Source organism: Narcine bancroftii, chromosome 1 (assembly GCF_036971445.1).
Source record: "Narcine bancroftii isolate sNarBan1 chromosome 1, sNarBan1.hap1, whole genome shotgun sequence".
NCBI classification, from domain to species: domain Eukaryota; kingdom Metazoa; phylum Chordata; class Chondrichthyes; order Torpediniformes; family Narcinidae; genus Narcine; species Narcine bancroftii.
Genome location: NC_091469.1, coordinates 212,552,311 through 212,577,639, shown reverse-complemented (window position 1 = coordinate 212,577,639; position 25,329 = coordinate 212,552,311). Strand labels below are relative to the sequence as shown.

At 45.4% G+C, this 25,329-nt stretch overlaps 1 long non-coding RNA gene across 1 annotated transcript; it reads left to right on the top strand.

Annotated features, from left to right (window-relative positions):
* The first annotated feature begins 21,729 nt into the window (after positions 1 to 21,729).
* Positions 21,730 to 23,944, top strand: LOC138738921 (uncharacterized). The gene is made up of 3 exons (XR_011341866.1): positions 21,730 to 21,810; positions 23,449 to 23,578; positions 23,856 to 23,944. It is a non-coding gene; the product is annotated as an uncharacterized lncRNA (long non-coding RNA).
* Positions 23,945 to 25,329: the final 1,385 nt, after the last annotated feature.

Sequence of the window (25,329 nt, the reverse complement as noted above, 5' to 3'; positions counted from 1 at the left end):
TAAATTTGAACATTATTGCATTGAGACTCTTAAAACAAATAGAAAACCCAAAGCATCCTACTTTCTGAGTGGGACGCTACGAGATTGAGGCTGATAAGCCGCTAAATCGAAAGGAATGCGCTGAGGCTGCAGAGTTCCAGAGTAACTATTTTACTGGTTTCAAATGATGCCAACTTCTGGGCTGCAGCGTCATCGAGGCTGTTCCTGGTCTTACCCACGACTGTTGGCGCCAGTTCACTTGACAAGCGGGTGAGCTGCTCCGAGATTTTGCCTCAGCAGCATTGAGGAATATTATGAGAGTAATTTTTTAAATAAATAAAATTAATGCTGCCCTTGTTGACACAGTTGCCTCACTACATCTGCAACGGGATGTACTTCATTTGAAAGGCAAATGTTTGCAAATATAGTTTATCACTTTGGTGGAAAAATAAGACAAAAGTAAATGGGGTGATTTGGATGCACATCAAGTCAAGTCACTTTTATTTATCATTCATACCATGCTCGCACCGTAAAGGCAAAATAACATTTCTCCAGGACCATAGAGCAGACTTTCAAAGATATAAGTTAGGAAAGTAGTTAACACATTAAAATATTAAGGTTTTAACATTTGTTTAGATTCTGGTCTCCCACTTATTTCCTCCATGTACTGTAAGGTAAAACATCATGAGATGGGAATGTGTAAGGAGTTACCCTGTACAGGGCTGTAACAAGATGTGAATGCATCCTTGTACTTACAAGATAAGAGAGACATTGATGGATTGAGAGGCAGGAAGCTAGCAGGGAAAGGATAGCAACAGTTTTAGTCATTGGACAAGTAATGATATGATGATGTTCTAAGCATGTATCCAAGGGTATAAAAAATCACCATTTTGCTGATAACGGCAGAATGCATTCTCCGACTAACATTGTTAGTCGCAAGTGTTACAATCCGGTAATAAAGAACAAAGAACCCTGATTTCGACTCAGTCTGGTGTTTGTCTCACTCATTCATGAACAAAGCAGACCTAACAGTACCTACACTGTTCATTCAATTTCTACCGACATTTTCATCTTTCAGGCTTGACTTAAGTTTATTACCATTAAAATCTTGTGTCATCAAGATAAAAGAAGACATCATCCAGAAATTGGATCCATTTGCACACTTTTAAAATGTACAAACTACACATTACAATGGTTTTGCTCTTGGGTTAAAGAATGCCCTTTGCAAAATTGGTTCAAGTACGGTTTTATTTCTTTGGCTTGGCTTCGTGGACGAAGATTTATGGAGGGGGTAAAAAGTCCACGTCAGCTGCAGGCTCGTTTGTGGCTGACAAGTCCGATGCGGGACAGGCAGACACGGTTGCAGCGGTTGCAGGGGAAAATTGGTTGGTTGGGGTTGGGTGTTGGGTTTTTCCTCCTTTGCCTTTTGTCAGTGAGGTGGGCTCTGCGGTCTTCTTCAAAGGAGGTTGCTGCCCGCCAAACTGTGAGGCGCCAAGATGCACGGTTTGAGGCGTTATCAGCCCACTGGCGGTGGTCAATGTGGCAGGCACCAAGAGATTTCTTTAGGCAGTCCTTGTACCTTTTCTTTGGTGCACCTCTGTCACGGTGGCCAGTGGAGAGCTCGCCATATAACACGATCTTGGGAAGGCGATGGTCCTCCATTCTGGAGACGTGACCCATCCAGCGCAGCTGGATCTTCAGCAGCGTGGACTCGATGCTGTCGACCTCTGCCATCTCGAGTACTTCGACGTTAGGGATGAAAGAGCTCCAATGGATGTTGAGGATGGAGCGGAGACAACGCTGGTGGAAGCGTTCTAGGAGCCGTAGGTGGTGCCGGTAGAGGACCCATGATTCGGAGCCGAACAGGAGTGTGGGTATGACAACCGCTCTGTATACACTTATCTTTGTGAGGTTTTTCAGTTGGTTGTTTTTTCAGACTCTTTTGTGTAGTCTTCCAAAGGCGCTATTTGCCTTGGCGAGTCTGTTGTCTATCTCATTGTCGATCCTTGCATCTGATGAAATGGTGCAGCCGAGATAGGTAAACTGGTTGACCGTTTTGAGTTTTGTGTGCCCATTCAGAGCCAGCTCTTCAGCGCTTGACGTCCTGCTTTGCGGAAACTGCCAAAATGTTTGGCCTGGAAGTCAGCCTGAAGAAAACTGAGGTCCTCCATCACCCAGCTCCCCACCATGACTACCAGCCCCCCCACATCTCCATCGGGCACACAAAACTCAAAACGGTTTTATTTAACATTATGTAATTTGCATACCTAATGATATTAGAGGACGCGCTTCCTCTACTGTTGTCAAAGACGAGGAGCTTTTGCCAGCAACTTATGACCTTTGCTGTCCATTCGCATATTAAAACAGCGCCCCAGACAGATATAGACATTTGTAGCTATTTGCTTAATGAGGGTGAAACTCAAAAGGTCCTTCAACTCAGTGATTAAGAAGTAGACTGATAAGGAAATCAGTCATGAGGCATGATATGGATGTATTGGGGACATAGTGAAGTAACATTATGGGTGTTCCAGCTCAAGCCAGGACACTATTTATAAAGAATCCTGTGCAATGTCCTGTAAGTCATGCAAGCTGTGGCAATGTATTTTGACTGACTTCATGTACAATTGCTGTGTCTGATACAGGTAAATGTCAAATCATTTGAATTGGATATTTCAGATAAATTGTCCAAAATTTCATGAAATGTCAGAAACCCAAACAGCATGTTATCCTTCATCGCAAAGTGCTTAGAGAACAAGAAACAGGAAATTTAGCTACAATTCTGCAACGTTTTGCTCAAGCTCTACAATATATTGACTTACTGATTTAAGAAAGGATTTTATTACAGGGCAGTGCTAGATGGCTGGATTAATTTGAAGGATTAGAGTTGTTAATGTTTGTTATTCTATAATCTGAAGGATTCTGGGTGCTTTAGTTGTTCATTATATTAGTAGATTTTTGGATGGTAATCAAGCAGGCTTGTAGAGTCAAGGTAGAAAATTGATTGTGAACTTGTTGAATTGTTCAAAGGGGTTTGTGCTCCTTTCCCTCTTCCTCCCCCACCACTTCCAGGAATGAGAAATCAAACCATGTAAGGGTGTTGTTAAATTCTACATTTAGAATAAGTAAAGAAATAAGATTTGTATATATAACAATATATCTCCTTCATGTCCTAAGATGACAGGACTTTCTACCATACTGTGCAGACTTTCTACTGTATGGACGCCTGCCGGCATTTTCTCATACTTTCATGAAGGGCTCAAGCCCGAAATGACAGTTATGTATCTTCACTTTTGCTACATACTGTTTGACCTGCCCTGCTGAGCTTGTCCAACATTTTACTTCTACCATCTTGCTCATTCCATGTATTTTCAAGCTATTTGACCAATTTATTAATTACAAGTGATTTACTGTCCTATGTACTTGGAGTTTCTGAACAGTTACATATTGCACAGATGCTACTTCAGATGATCTGTCAAGCTCCTGTTACCAGTGAAGAATAAAACATTTCATTTTCAAAGGTGAAGGGATTTATGAAATTGATGTTTAATCTGACTTCTTTGCATGATTTCAAATTGGATTGGGTAATTGAGTTACGTTTAGTGGCAGCAAATTTAATAACATTGATAACAGAAAATATTGGATTGGAATGTTGGAATAAATCAGTGGATTTACAGCTAACTCACTGACTACAGCACAGGTCTAAGTCCCCGAAGAGAAATTTAGTTGCATGTTATTTTAGAACAAATCAGTTTCCAGAACCTTCCAAATTGATGCAATGAACTGGAATCAGGCAGAGCCTTAAACCCTTTTTCTCTGCCGACCCTCCTAGGAAACATAAATGTTCCACATTTACAGTGAGCTTATGAGAATGAGAACGTTAGTTGCCGGTAAGGAGAAAGTCAGCAGGCATCAACAAAGAACTACGTTTTTCAGTGACTATATTTTGAATGATCGTGGTGATATGACCACCAGCTGACTGCAGGGGGAGATCTCTGTACCTGCAGGAAGACCACCTAAGGGCTGACTCCACCCGGCTGGCTGTCAATCAGCCAACTTGAATATAGACCTGAGCCAGTCACATGGGAGCCACTGAAGCATGAACTGGTATTCAGACTTTTATCTGAAAAATAAAAGATTGCATCTTTTATCAAAAGAGTGAAGTTTTGTGCTTGTTTTCTGCTACCTCAGCGCACCACAATTTATTCTTATAAAATTTAAAGAATGACCATGGAGAAGCTCCTGTCGATCGGGACCCTGGAGACCCAGGCACCCGGAGGCCCAGGCACACTTCAAAATCTGGAGGCACGTGGTTGAGGCGGTCATTCTAATGCAGTTGGAGTTGATCAACACAAATCAGAAGTGACTCATGGTGATCTGCACAAAGTTGGGCCCCCATCAAGGACTGCAGCAACTACGAACTGATGATGGCCGTCCTGGAGGCTATGTACAAACCCCTGACGAAAGTGATCTATGCCAGGTTCCTAGTCAGCATCCGGTCTCAGCAGCCAGGTGAGACAGCAGGTGCCTATTTGGGGGTCCTACGGGAGCTCGCCTGTCCATGCCTGACTGAGACCGCAGTGTCCGAAGTGGAAGTGGAGCGATTGATCCGAGATGCCTGCATGCGAGGACTGTGCTCAAGGACCACCTGGCAGAAATTGCTGGAAGACAACATCACCTTACTTACAAGGACTATAGAGATAGTCCACTCCCCGGAGGCTGCAGCCCTTCATGCTGAAGTTTTCGACTCCCGACTCCCCCAACACCCTGTCTGGCCATTGCAGATGACTGCCATAGCTGAAGAATTACACGTGGAGGAGACCATTGCTGCTGCTGGCACCCCGCGCCCCTATAAGTACTGTGGGTCCTGGTGTGGGTCAGACAGGCGACCCCACAAAGGATGCCTGGTGAGGAACCCATACTGCTCTCAATGCAGAAAGAAAGGACACTACCTGAAAGTGTGCCTCTCCAGACCCACCTGGAGCATAGCAGCCTTCCGTGACCTGCTGGTAGCCCCCCTGAACATTGCTACGTGTGAAGACTGGGTGTCACCATCACTCACCTCGCCACTTCCGCCCACGCTGTTGACGTCACTTCTGGTGATGCCACCAACCAGCACTGTTGCAGTGTGCTCGCCCTGGGTGCTGCCATCTTCCCTAGGGTGATTTCTGCCAGGACTGCCGATGTCACATCTGCTAGTATGAAAGACGACAAATATGCCTGACTACGCCGATGCTATGAGCGTCCACAGGGCACCGCCATCTTGGGCCAGTTGTGCCCCAATGGCATATCGGCGAGATGACGTGGTCAACACAGTCACATACCAGGTCGCCCAACTGATGCACCCCATGTCTGAAAAAGGAACTACTGGCTGCTATTCACCTCATCCATTGGGGAGCAGCGACTCAGACCCCAAGATGGTCCTAGCGTCCATCACTTTAAAGAGGGAAATCCCCCACAGACTCGGGCGCTCAATGATGGACATCGCTGTAAATGGGAAGCTAACAAAATGCCTGTTCGATAGCGGTAGTACTGAGAGCTTCATACACCCGAATCTGGCCCAGACATTAAGACTCAAACTTTATCCCACAAACTTTGCTATAGCCTTTGCAGCCCAAGACCACTCTATAACAGCCCTTGAGCCCTTTTTGACAGATCTGACAGTGGTGGGGGGGGGGGGGGCGGGGGAGGGGTTTAGGCTCCTGGTTATGCCCAAACTCTTGTCCAAAGCATTACTTTTGCTCTCAGCAGGCCCTTCCCCCTGCTCACAACCACCCCAGTCCAACTGTGGTCTCTCCATGCTGCGGATAACCCCTCTGGCCTCTTCAACTACCTGACACCAGATTGCAAGCCCATAGAGGCCAGGAGCAGGCACTATGGCGTGGCCGATTGGGACTTAATTAAGGCAAAAGTGAGGCGGCTTCTGGAGGAAGATGTCATACAGCCCAGCACCAGGCCCTGGAGAGCCCAAGTACTGGTGGTCAAAGGGGGCAGCAAACTGAAGATGGTCATTGACTACAGCCAGACCATAAACCGGTACACACAACTGGATACCTACCCTCTACCCAGAATAGCCGAGATAGCCCACTATAAGGACTTCTCCATGATCGACCAAAACTCGGCTTATCATCAGCTCCCTATCCACACATAGGACAAGTCATACACTGCATCCGAGGCAGATGGGTGCCTATACCAATTCAGCCGAGGTCCGTTTGGGGTTACTTAAGGGGTCTTGGTTTTCCAGCAGGAAATGGACCGCATGCAGAATGGCACAACCAAAGAGCGACCTTTCTGTACTTGGACAATGTCACCGTCGGCGGCCACAACCAGCAGGACCATGATGACAACCTGAAGAGATTTCTCCAGACGCCCAAGGAGCTGAACCTCACTTACAACAAAAAGAAGTGTGTGTTCAGCACCACTCGCCTCGCCATCCTAGGGTACATCTGATAAACCAGAGACATGGACCAGACTCGCATCATACTATAGGATTTTATTAACAGAAGAAGTCACCTCTACTGACCAGTAGGATGTTGCACCATCTGTTATACCAATAGGGTGGAGCCAATCTACAGTCATAACCAATGGCAAGTAGTTAGCATAATACATTACATCACTACCTTCACCCCCCCCTAAAATTAACCAATTTTAAGTAATAGCAAAAAAAATTTAAGGGATAAAACACTACAGATAAAAGAGAAAATCAGTAGTCAAAAAAAAACTGGTGAGAAATGCTGTAATTAAAACTTATCATAAGTAAGCTGTTGGGGTGGCCTTGAAACTTTCTGAGACCAACGCAGAATAATTGGTGAGGGCTCCTGTAAGCTTACAGGAGAAGCCTTCTTTTCAGGAGATAAGAATGGATTAGTAGCAGGTGTTTTTTGGGGTAAGTCTCTGGGTGTTACAGACTGGATTTCAGGGACAGAGACATGTTGTTCTGAAGACAAAGGAAAATAAGTGAGAATGGGAAAATGGTTAGAAGCTGTAGGCAGAACCCCTGGCGAAGCAACCCCTCGAGAAGCAAGATCCCTAAGGGAAACAGGGTCCTGTCTCCCATCAGGGAAAGCAATTTGAGCATATTTCTGGTTAGCATGAATCCGTTGTATGCACTCGATGAGAGGGTCCACCTTTCTCTGTCTACCATGCTTTCTCAGTAAAACCTCGCCAGGTCTAGAAAGCCAGGCTGGCGAGGTCGATCCAGTCTTTGACTTTCTGGGAAAAGGAAACAAATGTTGATGAGGCATTTCATTAGTTGATGTGCAAAGTAAAGTACAGATAGAGTTGAAAGTTTCAGGTAACACTTCTTGCCAGCGGCTGGCGGGAGACCTTTAGATTTGAGTGCCATAATAACAGCTTTCCAGATTGTACCGTTGACACAGGTTCAACTTGCCCATTTCCCCGAGGGTTATAACTGGTAGTGTGACTTGTGGCAATGCTTCTGTCAAGAAGATATTGTCGAAGCTCTGAGCTCATAAAGGCTGAATCTCTGTCACTATAAATGAAATTCAGATAACCAAAAATGCTAAAAATGGAATCAAGACATTTAATTACCGAAGCAGCAGAAACATCAGTACATGGGATAGCGAAAGGGAAATGAGAGAATTCATCAATAACAAAGAAAATAAGTGTTTCTATTATTTGAAGGCAGTGGCCCTTTAAAGTCTATGCTGAGACGTTCAAAGGGTCTCGAAGCTTTGATCAATGAGGTAGGTGAGGGTTTGTAAAAACAAGGTTTGCATTCGGCACAGATAGGACATTGTGCAGTTAGGTTCTCACATCCTCCATAGTATAGGGCAGATTGAGATCTTTCACATAGTGATAAAGTCTGATGAGCCCCCGGGTGGCACAGTTCTTCATGGAGAATCTTTAATCTATCTAACTGCAGACTCGTACAAGAAGCACGAGAGAGAGCATCTGGGGACCATTGAATTTTCTTGGACAATAGTAACCCTTTCAGGGCAAGCGCGAATGTGTCTATGTTTTTTCCTGCATGTTGCTTCCAAATGTGAAGCTGGTGAAGGGTGTTATGAGGCACATCATAGTAAGTTTTAAGGAGATTCACTGCATTCTGATAGCCAGCTATCTCTCTGACCACGGAGTAGGGGACGTCTCTGAGGAGAGCCACGAAATGGTCCATTTTCTCAGCATTTTTCACGACATTGTTCTTCCGCATATAAGCTTCAATGCACTGGATCCAGTGTTGGAACTTTTCTCCAGCTTGGGTGGTATCCTGATATATTTCGAGTCTTCCAGGTTTGAGGGAAGTATCCATGATTTTTCTTCTGTTAATAAAATTGATATGCCAGAGACATGGACCAGACTTGTATCATACTATAGGCTTTTATTAACAGAAGAAGCTACCTCTACTGGTCAGTGGGATACGTTACACAATATGTTATACCAGTAGGGTGGAGCCAATCTACAGTCATAACCAATAGCAAGTAGTCAGCATAATACATTACATCACTACAACATTGTGGAACATGGTGTCATCGGTCCGGATCCAGAACACACGCATCCACTAATGGAGCTGCCACTTCCCCACATGCTCAAGGCCCTCCACAGGTGGCTCGGGCTCTTCTCCTATTATTCTCAGTGGGTCCCCTGTTTCTCGTACAAGGTCTGCTCCCTGGCCCAGGCCACCACTTTTCCTCACCCCCCCGAGGCGCAGGCAGCATTTGCCCACATATGGGAAGACATTGATGATACCACGATCCGTGCCATGGATGAGGACACCCCATTCCAGGTGGAGTGTGATTCCTCTGATGTTGCCATCGTAGCCACCCTCAGTCTGAAGGGATGACACTTTGCATTTTTCTCCAGGACCCTCCACGGTTCTGAGCTCGGACACTCGATCATTGAAAAGGAGGCCCGGGTGATCATGGAAGCGGTCCACCACAGGCACCACTACCTGGAGGGTAGGAGGTTCACCCTCCTCACCGACCAGCACGCAGTAGCATTCATGTTAAGTACCACCCATAAACGCAAGATCAAAACCGATAAGATCTTGCGCTGGAGAGTTGAGCTGGCCACGTTCAGCTACAACATCCAGTACAGACTGGGGAAGTTTAACGATCCCCCCGACACCCTGTGCCAGACCTGCTCCGCAGTGCAGGCTGACCAACTGCAAGCACTCCACAACTCCCTCTGCCACCCGGGCGTCACACGCCTGTACCATTTCATCAAGTCCTGGAATCTCCCTTTCACTGTCCAAGAAGTCCGGATCATGACCGAGGCATGCAGGGTCTGCGTAGAGTGATAACCATGCTTTTTCCGCTCGCCACATGCCCACGTTGTTAAGGCCACTTGGTCCTTTGAATGGTTCACCATCAACTTCAAGGGACCACTGCCTTCTACAAACATGAATGTCTACTTTCTCACAATCATAGATGAGTACTCCCGTTTTCCCTTCACCTTCCCTTGCCCTCCATGACCACCATTATCAGGGCTCTGATACAGATTTTCATCATGTTCAGATACCCGGCATTCATCCACAGTGACAGGGGGTCCAGCTTCATGACTGAGGAGCTGCATCAGCACCTGGTAGCGTGAGGCATTGCAGCTAGTCACATGACTGGCTACAACCTGAGGGACAATGGGCAGGTGGAGCACAAAAACGGGGTGATCTGGAAGGCAATCCTCCTGGTCCTGAGGTCCAAAGGCTGGACTGTCGACTACTGGCACTCCATGCCATTAGGTCGCTCTTCTGCACGGCTATGAATCAAACCCCTCATGAATGCCTTTTCTCATTTCCCAGGAAATCGGTGACTAGGATCTCACTCCTAGTGTGGCTCACATCTCTGCGACCGGTGCTCCTATGCAAACATGTGCAGGCCCACAAGGCCGATCTACTGGTTGAGCATGTGTTCCTCCTCCACGCCAACCACAACTATGCCTACATCAGGTTCCCCAGTGGCTGTGAGGACACCGTCTCGACCAGGGATCTGGCACCAGCAGGGGCATGACCCCCCCAGCATGATGACTACCTGACCCTGCTCCCCTACAATGGGTATCTGTGGCTCACCCAGGATCCGGGGGCTGAACCACTCCCTCTGCCCCTCCAACTAACCCCACTCCTGCCAATCCACACCGACCCAGCCACACCCCCACGGACAAGTGGGCAAACGTACACCATGCTGCCCACACTGGCATCCGCTCAGATCATGCTGGACCCACTCAGCCCTCAGGAAGCAACCACACCCTCGCCGACCTTTGACCAGGTGCCAACCCTGCGACGGTCTCAGAGACTCTGACGGCCGCAGGACTATCTACTGTCTAAACATAAATAATTTGTAAATATCACCCAGCGCTGGTTACTCACGCCCCCCCAGGACAATTTTAAGAAGGGGGTGAATGTGGTGATATGACCATCAGCCTACTGCAGGGGGCGATCTCTGTACCTGCAGGAGGACCACCTAAAGGCTGACTCCACCTGGCTGGCTGTCAATCAGCCGACCTGAATCGACCCCCCAGGGGGCTGAGTAAGCTGTCAATTAGCCGACCTGAATATAGACCTGAGCCAGCCCCTCCTGAGCCATTCACATGGGAGCCACCGAAGCATGAACTGGTGTTCAGACTTTTATCTGAATAAAGCCTGTTGTACAGTCTTTCAAGTTTTGTGCTTGCCTGCTGCTACCTCAGTGCACCACAATGATAAAATACAACACATCCTGAAGGCTACCCATTGTGATAGTACAGATTCTATCACCAATGTGTATATGTACATATGTACAGATGGTAGTGTAGGATGACTGTGATTGGCTGGGAGTGTAGCCACACCTACTGGCAGGTCTTAAAGGATTGCTCCTAGCCAGACCAGGTCATTCTGGACTGGTCGACCTACTTGTGATATGCTCCAGTCTTTTAGTTAATAAAAGCCTTGGTTTTGATCAACAAGTCTTTGGTTCTTTTGACGCGCATTAAACCCATGAGTTGGATTTGTGTTTCAGATATTTTATAAAATCAGTCAACCATAACAGTTAAGTAAGAACGTTGTTTTACTACAGCTGCTTATTACACTTCTCAATTTATCTCAAGTGGCTTTAATCATCAGTACTTCTTGGCAATATTAGTACAGCTGGTTTTGTTAAACCAACTTTCAGATGTAAGACCAAATATCTGTAACTATGTTATCCCTCTGTGCACAGATATTGTCTGATCTGTGGAAAAGTTCCTGCATTCTATATTTAATGTAATATTTCCAGAACTGGTAGTTTTAAATTTTGCCATTCCAGCAGAGGTGTTTTTTTCTCTCTTATTTTATTGTTCTATTTAAATTTCCAGCTGGAATCATCTCTGAATAATAAATCTTTACTGCCCTCTCTCAGCTACTACCAGTTCTGTCATTCAGTCTCTCCTGGTCTTTCTCCCATCACCGACATTCCTTTGGTCTCTCCATTCCTTTCCAGTACCTGCAAATAAATATAACCTTGATTTTTTACTTTCCCCAGATGGATAAAATGCCAACAAACTAGAAAATTAACTCTTTCTCCACATATACCACCTCACCTGCTGAGTATTTACAGAATTGTATGCTTACTTTCATTTAGATTTCCAGCATCAACAGTTTTCAATTCCTCACTGTCAGTATCTGAAGATGACATGAGGACTGCCTTCAGGAGAGTGAATCCAAGGAAAGCATCCAGACCAGACTATTACCTGCCCAAGTACTGAAAACCCGTGCTGACCAACTGGCAGGACATGGTGCCCATCAGTTTCAAACAGGCCTCAATTGTACCAATGGCAAAAAGAGTATGGTCACCTGTCTAAATGACTTTCAACCAGTGGCACCCCACCCACATCCAGTGATGGTGTTTTGAGAGGCTGGTGTTGAGGTATATCAGCTCCTGCCTGAGCAGAAACAAAGATCCATTACAATTTGCCTACTGCAGCAACAGGTACCATCTCACTGGTTAAACCCTGGAACACCTGTACAGCACAGACACATATACCTGGATGATTTTTATTATAATTTCACTGCGAACCATGTTAGTAACAATATATACAAATATTCAGCATTAAACTATACACAGTGACATTTTCATATTTTCCCCCCTTTCCCCCACCCTTCCCACCCCCTATAACTTAAAGCAAGAAATGAAAGAAAGAAGGAAGAAGAAATAAATCAACAATAGAACAACAGATAAAAAGAAAAGAAAAAGAAATTGTGTCGTTCAAAATTTCAACTTGGCGGTTTCTAATAAACTCTATGTATGGTTCCCAAATTTGTTCAAATAAAGCTTATTTGTCTTTTAGATTGCAGGTAATTTTTTCTAATGGAATACATTTGTTCATTTCAATGTACCATTGTTGCATTTTTAAGGTTGCTTCCATTTTCCAAGTTATGGAAAAAATACAGGAGCACTTTTTTGCTGCTGCGAGCGCAATCAAAATAAACCTTTTTTGAACCATGTCTAATTTTAGACCTAATTCTTTATCTTTTACGTTGTTTAACAGGAAGATTTTTTGGGTCTTTTGGTATCCTATTTTTTTGTAATTCTATTTAATATTAGGTTTTAATCCTCCCAAAATTTTTTCACTTTTGTACATGTCCAAATTGGGTGTATTGTTGTTCCAATTTCTTGTTTACAACTGAAGCATTTTTCTGATAGTCTTGGATTCCATTCTTTTAACTTTTGAGGTGTAACATACAGTCTATGGAGCCAATTGTATTGTATCATTCGAAACTGAATATTTATTGTATTAATCATGGTCCCTGCACATAGTTCCTTCCATGTTTCATTCTTTTTTCGTATATTTATATCTTTTTCCCAACCTTGTTTGGGTTTATATATTGTATCATCATTTTCCTTGTATTGCAATTTGCTATACATGTTTGTAATAATTTTTTTTACTATTGCACTGTCTGTATTTAAGTATTCATAGCAGCTACTCTCAGGTAATCTTAGTCTAGTTCCCAACTTTTCTTTTAAATATGTTTTCAACTGATAGAATGAAAATATTGTACCATGTGATATTCCATATTTATTTTTTTAACTGTTCAAATGTCAATAAATTATTTCCCAAAAAGCAATCTTTTATTCTTTTAATTCATTTTCTTGCCCACTCCTTAAAAAAAGAAATTGCCTATTGTAAAAGGAATTAATGGGTTTTGCTCTAGTAATATTTTTGGTATTTGATAATTTATCATCTTTTGCTCCAGGTGTATTCCCTTCCATATTTTTATTATTATAATGTAGTATTGGTAGATTGCTGTGTGGCACCAGTTTCTCATCCCATTTATAGAGTAAAATTTCGGGGACCTTTTCTCCTAATTTATATAATTCTATCTTGAGCCAATCTGGTTTTTCTCCCATCTGATAAAAAAATCTGATAGATATCTGAACTGTGCTGCCCTGTAGTAGTTGATGACATTTTTGTAGCTCCAATCCTCCTTGTTTATACACCCATATTAACTTTTCCAAAGCCACTCTTGATTTTTTACCTTCCCAAAAAAGCGTTCTTATTTATATATTTAATTTCATTAAAAAAATTCCCCTGTCAAGGGAATCGGTAGAATTTGGAACAGGTATTGTAGCTGTGGAAATACATTCATCTTGATGCAGTTTACTCTCCCTATTAACGTTAATGGTAAATCTTTCCATTTCTCTAAATCTCCTGTATTTTTTTTATTAACGGTTGTTAATATTTTATTGACTATAAATCAGCATATCATCTCTTCAAAACTGATCAATAAACATCAAGATTTGGGCCTCAGTACCTCACTGTGATCCTCATCTCCAAACCTCAATCAGTGTGGATTGGCAAGCACATCTGCACAATCTTTATCAATACCAGAGCTCTACAAGGCTATGTTCTTCACTGCGGCTCTGCTCACTTTACAGCTATGGCCATGTGGTTTGGTCAGACAACAACACCATCTACAATTTTCTGATTATGGCATGGTGGAGAGTTGTATAAAAAGGAGATGAGTCAACGTGCAGGAGGGAGAGTGAAAACTTGGCTGAACCATGTACTCACAACAATCTCACACTCACAGAGTTGATTGTGGACTTCAGCAAGGAAAAAACAGAGATGTATGTGTAGAGCTCGTCCAAAGAATCAAAGACCTTGATCCAAACCAAGGCTTTTATTAGCAAAAGACAGGAGCTCTTCACAGGTGGCTGACCAGTCTGGAATGATCCAACTTGGGTAGGGACACAATCCTTTAAGGCCCAGACAGTAGGCGTGGCTAAGCTCTCAGCCAATCGCTGTAAGCACAGTCTAGATACTGTAATTATATACACTATATATATTGGTGATAAATCTGTACTATCACATTCACCCCTTCTTGGAGAACTGACCCTGGAAAAAAAACAAAAAAACGAGGGAGAGAATGAAAGGAAGGGGTAGGTTAAGGACTGTAGTGGTCAGGGGTCTGACCATTCGGCGTGACCGCCGTGGTGCCAGGATTGGGGTCGCTGGAGTGGTGTCACCAGCGGGCTCATTGGGTGCGACCGCTCCTTTGCTCAATTCCCCAGTCGTGTTGTCGACAGGGTGGCCCGGGTCGTTGGGATGCTGTTGGTCCTCTGTTACAGCATGGGGCCTGGTTGGCCGTGGCGGTTCCCCAGTTGGTCGTGGTGGCCGCACCGGTGGCGGCGTAGGCAGCGGGCAGCAGCAGCAGTAGCGTCCGCCCTGGGGGTGGCTGTGGCGGCGGCAGCAGCAGCGGTTGCCACAGTCGGGACCGAGGCCGGGTCGAGTGTTCGGCACGGGTGCGAGAGTTTGGCCAACACCATGGTTGCGAGGGTGGGCTGCCCCTTCCGGGTTCGGCGTCTCCGTGACGTCAGGCGTTGCCGTGCAGGGGAGCCCTCGCTCTCATTGGGCGAGAGCTCTGGGGAAGAAGAGTTTGAATGGGATAGTGGCGGTTGGGCTTCACACGAGGCACTGTGTTTGCTGGCGGCCATTTTAGACCTACAGACTGCAGCAAAGTGGCCGTTTTTAAGGCACTTCTGGCACCTGGCTTTTCTTGCTGGGCACTGGGACCTGCTGTGTTTGTCCCTCCTGCAGAAGTAACATTTTGGGTTCGCAGGGGCAGTGTAGCAGCAGCCGACAGGCTGTCAGTATCTCGGGGGGTGGTCGGGTAGAAGGGCACTTTACTCACATCAGAACGTGGGGTCCAGTCCCTAGAGAACTCGTTGGACTTTAAGGCTGCATCCTCCATTGTGATTGCAATCTGGGCCACGTCCTCTAGTTTTTCTACCCCCTGCTTGAGAAAGCGCAGCCTCACTTCGTTCGATCGGAGCCCGGCCACATAGGCATCCCGGACGAGGTCACTAGTGATCTCGGCAGCAGTTTTGTCAACACAGTTACAGTCCTTGCCCAATGCCTTTAATACTTGTAAATATGTCCTGCTGGACTCGCCGGGCTGTTGCTTCCTCGACACAAGCACGAGCCGGGCATGAACTCTGTTCACCGGTTGATCACACAGTTCTTTCAGTACTTTTATGGCTGCGGTGTAAGTGGTCTCATCCTGGATGTTCTCGTAGACTCTCAAGGACACCATAGACAGCAATGCTGTTAGACGCTGGTTATCCTCCTCCATCCGAATGAATCTCAGGAAGTTTTCAAAGTTCAGCAGCCAGAACTTAAAGGCTTTGAAGGCTGTAGCTGACTGTGGGTCGATATCAAGTTTTCCTGGCTGAGTCAAGCGCTCCATCCCTTTCAAAAAAATTCTTTTTTCTTTTTGCTTTAAAATTGTAGAGCTCGTCGAAAGAACCAAAGACTTATTGATCCAAACCAAGGCTTTTATTAGCAAAAGACAGGAGCTCTTCACAGGTGGCCGACCAGTCCAGAATGATCCGACCTGGCTAGGGACACAACCCTTTAAGGCCCAGACAGTAGGCATGGCTAAGATCTCAGCCAATCGCTATAAGCACAGTCTAGATAGTGTAACTATATACACTATATACATTGGTGATAGATCTGTACTATCACAGTATGATCCTGTGATTACCAGGGGATCAGAGGTGGAAAGGGTGAGCAAATTTAAATTCCTGGAAATTACTATCTCGGAGGACTTACCTGGACCTAACATAATGTTAAAAAAGCACATCAGTGCCTCTACTTCAACAGGAATTTGCAGAAGTCATCAAATTTATTGTCATCTGATTGAACAACCCAACAAAATAGCATTCTCCTGTCCTTGTGCAAAACATGCAGATACATAACCAGACATGGCACATGTACAAACAATACATATGCAGGACATATATTTCAGTTATACAAATAAATAAATTAATATGGATGGTTACTGTGAGCAGTTCCAGCAGGTTTTGTATGACGTCAGAAACTTTGGCAAACTTCTCCCAATGTGCTGACAAGCTGTATCACGCTCTGGTATGTGAGCGCAAATATCTCTGAACAGAAAGCCCTTCAAAAGGTAGTGGACACAGCTCAGCACATCACAAGCAAAAGTCTCCACACCATTGACAAAATTTGCATGCAATGCTATCGTCAGAGAGCATCAGGAATCATCACTACACAGGACTTCTCGTGGTTGCCATCAGGAAAGAGGTATAGGTGCCACAAGACTCGAATCACCAGGTTCAGGAGAAGCTGCTACCCCTCCATCATCAGACTCCTCAACAAAAAACTCAGTCAGATTCATTTAAGAACTCTTATTCTTCTCATTGTATATAACTGAATATTATATTTTTTTCTGTTTTGCAAATCAGCTTGTTAACATTTCTTTCTTTGTTTACATTTCTCTCTTTCGTACGTGTATTTTTCTTGGGTACAGTTTTTTTTTCAATAAGTAGAAATTCTGCCTGGCCTGCAGCAGGGGAAAAAAAAATCACATCTCAGGGAAGTATGCAATGTCATGTATGTACCCTGAAAATAAATCTGATCTAAGGCTTTGAATTTTACTCTGAGCCAGATCCTGGCTCACTAATGAAAAGTTTGCGTCCAGAAAAAGGCAGAAAATGTGGGAAATTTTCATTTGGACAAAACTTGAGCATAGGGTTATGTTACTTAATGTGTATTCATTAGTCTGCATTACCCATCTCATCATAGTAGATGGCAAGTTAGTGAAAATTAAAAGTGCTAGGCTTTGTTATGGTGACTGTGAAATTACTGCATGTTGCAAAAACCCATTTGGTTCACTAACATGAATAAGTCACTTCGTTCAGGGAGCAACTACAACACACAATACATGATGGTTTTGCCAGCATGGTGCACATCACACAAATGAACAAATCAAGTAGCTTCTCTGGAAAGAGAAGTATGGTAAGCCTTCATCAGCAAAAAATTAGGGATAGAATAAAATGCAGATAAAAGCTGAAGATGAGAGTACAATTGGGATAATCTCGGAAACGGTTGATTTCTGGAGGGACTAGACGATACAAGGGTTGATGGTGCTGAGATGCAATGGACGGGGAAGGGTCAGGTGAGTAGCAAAGTAAAAATAATAACAAACACATTATCAATCTGAAGGGAAAAGAAGAATCATTATCTGCAATTACACATGAAAATTCTGGAAATCTGGAATGAAATGGAAAAAAAGCCCTGGCAATCCTCGTGATTTTAAATTGTCAACATTAAAACCGCCTATCCAAAAAAAATAACTTGCCTGATGAGAAGAAAGGGGTATGTTGAAGCGTTAGAACAATGGTTCTCACCCACTCACATCCCACTTTAAGTATTCCCTATGCCATTGGTGCTCTGTGATTAGTAAGGGGTTGCTTAAGGTGGGATGGGAGTGGAAAGGGAAGGTTGAGAATCACTGCTCTAGACTCAATTGTTATTGAGATATTTTGCTTGAGAAAAATTGTCATTGACCCATTTCCTTTGAAGTTATGAAACCATGCACATAACGAGGCAATCAGGTATGATTAAAACAGTGGTTTTCAAACTTTTTCTTTCCACCCACATACCTCCTTAAGCAATCATTTACTAATCACAGAGCACCGATGGCATAGGGAATACTTAAAGTGGGATGTGACTGGGAAGATAAAGTTGATACTTTATAACTGTGTTAGATGGAGTGTGGGATGAGGGCATCAGGATCATCACTGCAGAGTGAGCAGATGGAAATTAAGTTCAAAGAATCACTCCATCACCTTGAAAGAGTGCGTTTGGCCTTGAAGGAAGAAAGTTCTTCTGAGGTTAAATAAAAGGAGACTTTGCAAAGCAGTACAGCCTTAGCAATCAGAAAGCAATCCCTTCTGAATGCTGAGAGATGAAAAGGAAGGAGGTGACATCTCAATGTAAAGAGCAGAGAATGGTCTGTTGAATATCAAGGCTGGTGAAATTGAAGCTAAAAGAAAGGAAACTCCATCACAATTTTCAGAAGCAAGTTGTACAGGTCTCCAAAGAATTATGAGACATGGTCAAGGATATCAGCAGCATGAAGAGGAATCCTTTGATAAAGGAATAAGAGAATATATTGAAGGCAATGATATTGCCAACACCTTTATGTTTTTAATCATCCACCGCATCAATTAATGTCTGCACTGACCCCATCACAGATCTTTCTTATTTTTCCCAGTTGTAAAGGAAGATCATTTTTGTAGAGCATGTCGAAAGAATCAAAGGCTTGTTGATCCAAACAAAGGCCTTTATTAACTAAAAGACGAGTGTATCACATGTAGGTCGACCAGTTCAGAATGACCTGGTCTGGCTAGGAGCAACCCTTAAAGACCTGCCAGTAGGCATGGCTACGCTCTCAGCCAATCACAATCATTCTACACTACAATCTATACACATACACATTGGTGATAGAATCTGTACTATCACATTCACCCCTTCTTTGAGAACTGACCCTGGGGTGAATGGAGGGCTGTAAAAAAAAAGGGTCTGGTGGAGGTTAGGGGCTGTACCGGACAAGGGGGCCTGACCATCCAGTGTGACCGTCGTGGTGCCGGGATTGGGGTTGCTGGAGTCGTCTTGCCGGCAGGCTCATAGGGTGCGGCCACTGCTTCTCAACCCAACGGCGTTGTCGACAGTCTGGCCTGAGCTGGTGGGGTGGTGCTGGTCCCTCTGTTCAAGCACATGACCTGGGGGAGAAGGATTTGGAGGAGGTTGGGTTAAAGGCACTACTGCACCTGATCCAGCTTGGGCTAGGTCCCTTACTGAGACTGTGTCCTCCCGCCCGTCTGGGTACTCAACGTAGGCATAATGGGGGTTCAAATGGAGCAGAGTCACTCAGTCAACCAAGGGGTCATTCTTTGAGTACCGGACGTGGCATTGCAGGAGGACTGGCCCAGGAACTGTGAGCCACGCTGGTATGGTTGTTCCCGATTCGGATTTCTTCAGGAAAGAGAACATCTTTTCATGGGGAGTGGCATTGGTCAAGGTGCATAGGAGGGAGTGGATGGATTGTAGGGCACTAATGAGCATGTCCTGCCAGCGAGAAGTGGGGAGACATTTGGACCGGAGGTCAAGCGTAACCGTTTTCCAGATGGTGGCATTCTCTCTTTCGACCTGCCCATTACCGCGTGGGTTATAGCTGGTGGTCCTGCTTGAAGAAATACCACGCTCCAGAAAGTACTGCCGCAGCTCCACGCTCATAAACGAGGACCCCCTGTCACTGTGGATGTAACTGGAGTACCCGAAGATGGCGAAGATGCTGTGCAGGGCCTCTATGACTGAGGAGGCAGTCATGTCCAAGCAGCGCACAGTGAACGGGAAGTGGGAGTACTCGTCAATGGCTGTAAGGATGTAGGTATTATGGTTGGTCGACGGTAGGGGCCCCTTGAAGTCTACGCTGAGATGCTCAAAGGGGTGGGTGGTTTTGATGATGTGGGTGTTCTCCGGATGGAAGAAGTGAGGCTTGCACTCAGCGCACACCAGGCAGGCTCATGTCATGGAGTGAATCTCCTCGACCGTGTAGGCCAGGTTGCGAGATTTGACAAAGTGCGCAAACCTAGTGACCCCTGATTGACAGAGCTCCTCAAGGAGTCTCTGCAGCCTGTCCAGTTATATGTTGGTGCAAGTCCCCCTGGAGAGCACATCTGGTGGGTTGTTGAGTTTACCAGGCCGATACAGTATGTCATAATTAAAGGTGGAGAGCTTGATTCTCCACCTGGCAATTTTGATCTTACCTCACTGGGCATTGTTAAACATGAAGGAGACCGCGCATTGGTCAGTCAGCAGTGTAAAGCGCCTGCCAGTGAGGTAGTGTCTCCAACGACGTACTGCTTTAACTATGGCCTGGGCCTCCTTCTCAACAGAGGAGTGTCATCTCTCAGGACCCTGGATGGTTCTGGAGAAGAAGGCTACCGGCAGGCCGGCCTGGTTCAAAGTGGCTGCCAGTGCAAAGTCAGACGCATCGCTCTCGACTTGGAATGGGATGGACTCGTCGATGGTGTGCAGTGTTGCAGCAGTGATGTCTGATTTGATGCGGTCAAAGGCCACTCTGGCTTCGGTTGACAGGGGGAAGGAGGTGGTCTTGATGAGTGAACGTGCCTTGTCGGCATAGAGTGGAACCCATTGGGTATAGTAGGAGAAGAAGCCCAGGCAGTGTCTGAGTTCCTTCTGGTTGTGGTGGGGGGGTGGGGGGGAAGTCCATGATGAGACTCATGCAGTTATGGTCTGGCATTACCACCCCGTACTCCACCAAGCAACCTCGAATTGTGAGCTGAGTGGTCTGGAAGACACACTTGTCAAAATTGTAGGTCAAATTCAGCCAAATTGCAGTCTGAAAAAATTTCTTGAGGTTGGCATCAAGATCCTCTGTGTCAGGGCTGCAGATGGTGACATTGTCCAGATACGGGAAAGTAGCTGTTGGCCCGTTCTGGTCCACCATCTGGTCCATTTACCGCTGGAAGACTGCAACGCCATTCATGACCCCAAAGGGTCGCCTGAGGAATTGGTACAGCCACCCATTCACTTTGAAGGCTGTGAAAGGTCGGTCTTCTCGGTGGATCGGGAGCTGATGATAGGCTGAACATAAGTCAATGGTAGAAAACATGCAGTATTGGGCGATCTGATTCACCACATCCGTGATCTGTGGAAGGGGGTATGCATCCAGAAGCATGAAGCAGTTGATTGTCTGGCTGTAGTCAACCACCATCCGTGGCTTCACCCCACTTTTAACAACCACCACTGGGGCCCTCCAGCTAGGTTCGGTAATGCTAGGTTCGGTAATCCAGCAGTCTGCGCACCTCGCTTGTGATGAATTTCCTGTGTTCATAACTATATTGCCGGCTTTTGGTGGCCACAGGCTTCCAGCCAGGGGTGAGGTTTGCGAAGAGCGCAGGCGGAGCAACTCGGAGGGTGGAGAAGCTTCAGGTGAGGCTCTGGGGTGCGGGGTCAGGTAGCCCGGGCTTCCATTGGCAGGAGGCTTCCGGGGTGCAGTGGTTACAGACAGAGAGTGGAGTGTGAGGCCCCCCAAAGTGCAGGGAAATGGTTCAGAACTGGCACTGAAAATCCAGTCCCAGCAATACAGGGGTGCACAGTTGGGGAAGGACTAATAGTTTGAAGTCTGTGAACATGATGCCCTGGACTTTCAGGGTCACCACACAATACCCCTTTACCCCAGTCGATTGCGATCTGGTCGCCAATGAAATCCTCTGGGCAGTTGGAAGAATAGCCAGTCCGCAACGGCAGGCCAGGTCTGGGCAGATAAAACTGTCAGTTGACCCCAAGTCAAATAAGCAATTGGTACAGTGTCCATGCACTTTAATCAGTTCCATTGCTTTTGTGAGGGAATGGGGGCAGTCCTGGTCTTGGGTTACTGATGCAGTGACTTAAAATGGCGACAATGGAGTCCTACTTGATGATGTCACGCAATGTGTGCATGGTGATGTCACAGAAACAGTTGGGTCGGAGCAGTCAGCGTCGAGGAGTTGGTGCTGCCTCCTGCAGCCTGCTTGGGGTGTCAGCCAGCTAATGGTAAGTGCTGGGTGTCGCTGCTTGCTGTCGACAGTGGGGCGGTCAGTCGGGCAGTCATTGGCGGTGGGTACCGGGTCGGTAGTGTCGGTCGCGGCAGTGTGTCCTTGGTCGGCAGCGTCAGTAGCGGCGGTGGGTACTGGGTCGGTAGCGTCGGTCACGGTGGCAAGTACCTGGTCATCTGCCTCAGTGGTGGCGGGTCCCCGGTCGGCAGCGTTGATAGCGGCGGCAGGTGTGGTGTGTCCTGGGTCAGCAGTGACAGTGGTTCCCTGGTCGGCAGCATTGGTAGCGGCGGCGGCAGGCTCAGCGGTGATGGAGGTAGCAGACTCAGTGGTGATGGCGGCGGCAGGTCCCTGGTCAGCAGCGGCAGTGGGCGTTGAAGTCAGGGCTGGGGCATGGTCGGATGTTGCTTCATGAGGGAGGGTGAAGCAGGCTAACGTCATTGTGGTGAGGGTGGGTTGTACCTTCCGCGCTCAGCATCTGCCCCGTGACGTCAGGCGCTGCCACGTGGTGGAGCCCTCGCTCTCGTTGGACGAGAGCTCTGAGGAAGAAATGTTTGAATGGGAGGGTGGCGGTTGGGCTTCACACGAAGCACTGTATTTGACGGTGGCCATTTTGGAGTGACAGTCTATAGCAAAGTGGCCATTTTTAAGGCACTTCTGGCACCTGGCTTTTCTCACCGGGCACTGGGACCTGCTGTGTTGTCCCTCCCACAAAACTAACACTCAGGGTTGCATCAGGTAGTGTAGCGGCAGCCGTCAGGCCATCGGTGTGCCGTGGGGTAGTAGGATTGAGGGAGGGCATCCTACTCACATCAGAGTGTGGGGTCCAGCCCGGCAAATAGATGTCCATACTTAAGACCACATCCTCCATTGTCTCTGTGATCCGGATCATGTCCTCTAGGTTTTCTCCTCCGTGCTCTAGCAGGCGCTGCCTCACCTCAGTCAATCGGACCCCGGTCACATAGGCATCCTGAATGAGATCGTCTATGGTCTCCACAGCAATTCTGTCTGTGCAGGCACAGTCCCTGCCCATTGCCCTTAGTGCTTGAATATAAGCTCTACAGGACTCATCAGGCTGTTGCCTCCTTGTCGCTAGTTTGTACCGAGCTCGTAGAGCTCTTTCAGCACCTTCATGGTTGCGGCATAAATGGTCACGTCTGAATGCTCTGGTAGACTCCTGGGGACACTATAGTCATCAATATTAGTAGTTGATGGCTGTCCTCTATCACAGCAGGGTCAGAGAGTTGTATGTATGTTTCGAAGCACCTCACCCAGTGCTTAATGTCATTCAAGGCTGTAGCTGACTGTGGGTCGATGTAGAGGCGTTCCGGCTGTAGCATACGCTCCAACCCTTTAAAACTTTCTAGTTAATAAAATTGTAGAGAAAGAATCAAAGGCTTGTTGATCCAAACCAAGGCTTTTATTAACTAGAAGACTGGAGCGTATCACATGTAGGTCGACCAGTCCAGAATGACCTGGTCTGGCTAGGAACAATCCTTTAAGACCTGCCAGTAGGTGTGGCTACACTCTCAGCCAATCTCAATCATCCTACACTACAATCTATACATATACACATTGGTGATAGAATCTGTACTATCACAATTTTCATGAAATGTTAACTTTCTTTCTCTCTTCACAGATTCTGCCCATCAAACTGAATATAGTAAGCTCGCTGGTATCTGGAATTCAAGCATTCAGCAAATAAAAAGAAGGAAATAAATTTAAAAATAATAAAATTAACATGAATAAAATAACAGGTGAAACATTACGTAAGTTTAAAATTGTAAAAGTAAACATTCTCTGAAGTAACATATAAACCTGGGAACAAATATTCAAGCCATCAGATTGCCTTGGTCATGCTTTGTTTTTCGCAACTGGTCAAATAAATTTGTGGGAAGAGCTGATTGATGCTGCTCACTGTTGGGGTGACTCTCTTAAAGTGTCTCTTTATCCCTGCTTAGTAAGAGTCGCTTGGGTCAGAGGCTTTATCTGTAAACTTGGGGGATGGCAGTTTAATTATCAACAATGTTATTGTTCATCTTTCAGGCAGCTCAGTGGAGGGGGAGGAACCTGAAGATTCAGCGATGATTAAATGTTTACAAAGAATGTGACTGAAAATAAAGTAAAATACTTTGTTTATAGATTCATGCAAGTGAAGTTTGTTCAGTGCATATAAAGTGTAGTAATTTTGTATTTTGTCTTTTAAAGTGATTATTCTTAATGCAGGTGTATTAATTAGGCATTGTAAGATTAAGTCTCAAGCAACCAGAAAATACACTTATCCACCATCTACCAATCCCCCATAGGTGTCAGACACCAAAGGCTTTATTGTATTTGCAGCATGTTCTGTGTTTAATTTGAGGATTTCCAATACAGTACTCTGCTTTTGAATTGAATTTTGAGTCTTGAATGCTTGGAACGGAATGATTGAGTGTATTAAGGCAAGGTTGGAAACTGAATGTAAATTCGAGAATTCAAGGAAAAAATTGAATTGTCTGTATTGTAGGCAAGCATATTGTTCTCTCATTGCTTGGCATGCACTGTTTTACTTCAGTAAAGCATAATTTTCAGCTACAACTTAAAGCTGGAGTGATTGTTTCTCTTCTACTTTAAAAAGATAAAGTCACAAACAATCTGCCTGATAATAAATTACAATTTGCTCATTTGAATCTCAGTGTAAGGTCCATTGTTAGAAGGTAATCCCAGAAATCCTGCCAAAGTTACAAACATGCTTACAAGAAATAGCCCTCAGCCAATATAAAATATTGCGTTTTGAGCAGCCAATATTTAACAGGCAAAACCAATGTGAAAACAACTTTTCACTTATAATGTATTTTGCAAGTAGCATTTATTTCAACAATCATAGATTAGTGAGTACATTTGTCTTTCCATGAATGAAGAGTTAAATTCATATATACAGTGAAAAATTAATGAACAGAATCAAAATGCTAAATGTTTAATAGTTTCCAAAATTTCTATGCTACGCAAGTCAGATGGTAATAATAAAGGGAATCTGGTTTATCAGGGAGCATCTGAAAAATCATCTTTAAATACCTACCAGGCAGACTTGTTGTCACAATGAATAATGAAGATATAATGGTTGTAGCTGTGAAGTCAACTAATTTTAAGAAAAACAGAATTTGAATCAGTCTCACTACCCTGAGTATTTTTCTCTGATTAAAATCTTGCTTATTTTAGTGCCAGGGGCGCCACTGAGGCAGGTGTCAGCGGCGGGACTGGCAAGGATCAATGGTGGCACCGAGGTGGGTGTCTGTGGCAGCAATGAGGGGGGCATCAGTGTCGGAAATGAGGGGGCATAAGTGGAGGCAATGAAGGGGTCTTAAGTGGCGGCACTGATGGTGGCATCAGTGGGGGGTCCAAGAGGGAGTCAGTGGCGGCACTGACATGGGGTCACTGGTGGCAGCAATGGGGGGAGGGGGGTCAGGGAGGCAAAGGCGCAGAGTACAAATGTCAGGTCGTTGTGTTCCAGACACACAAAATGTTAGTTCATCTACTTCAA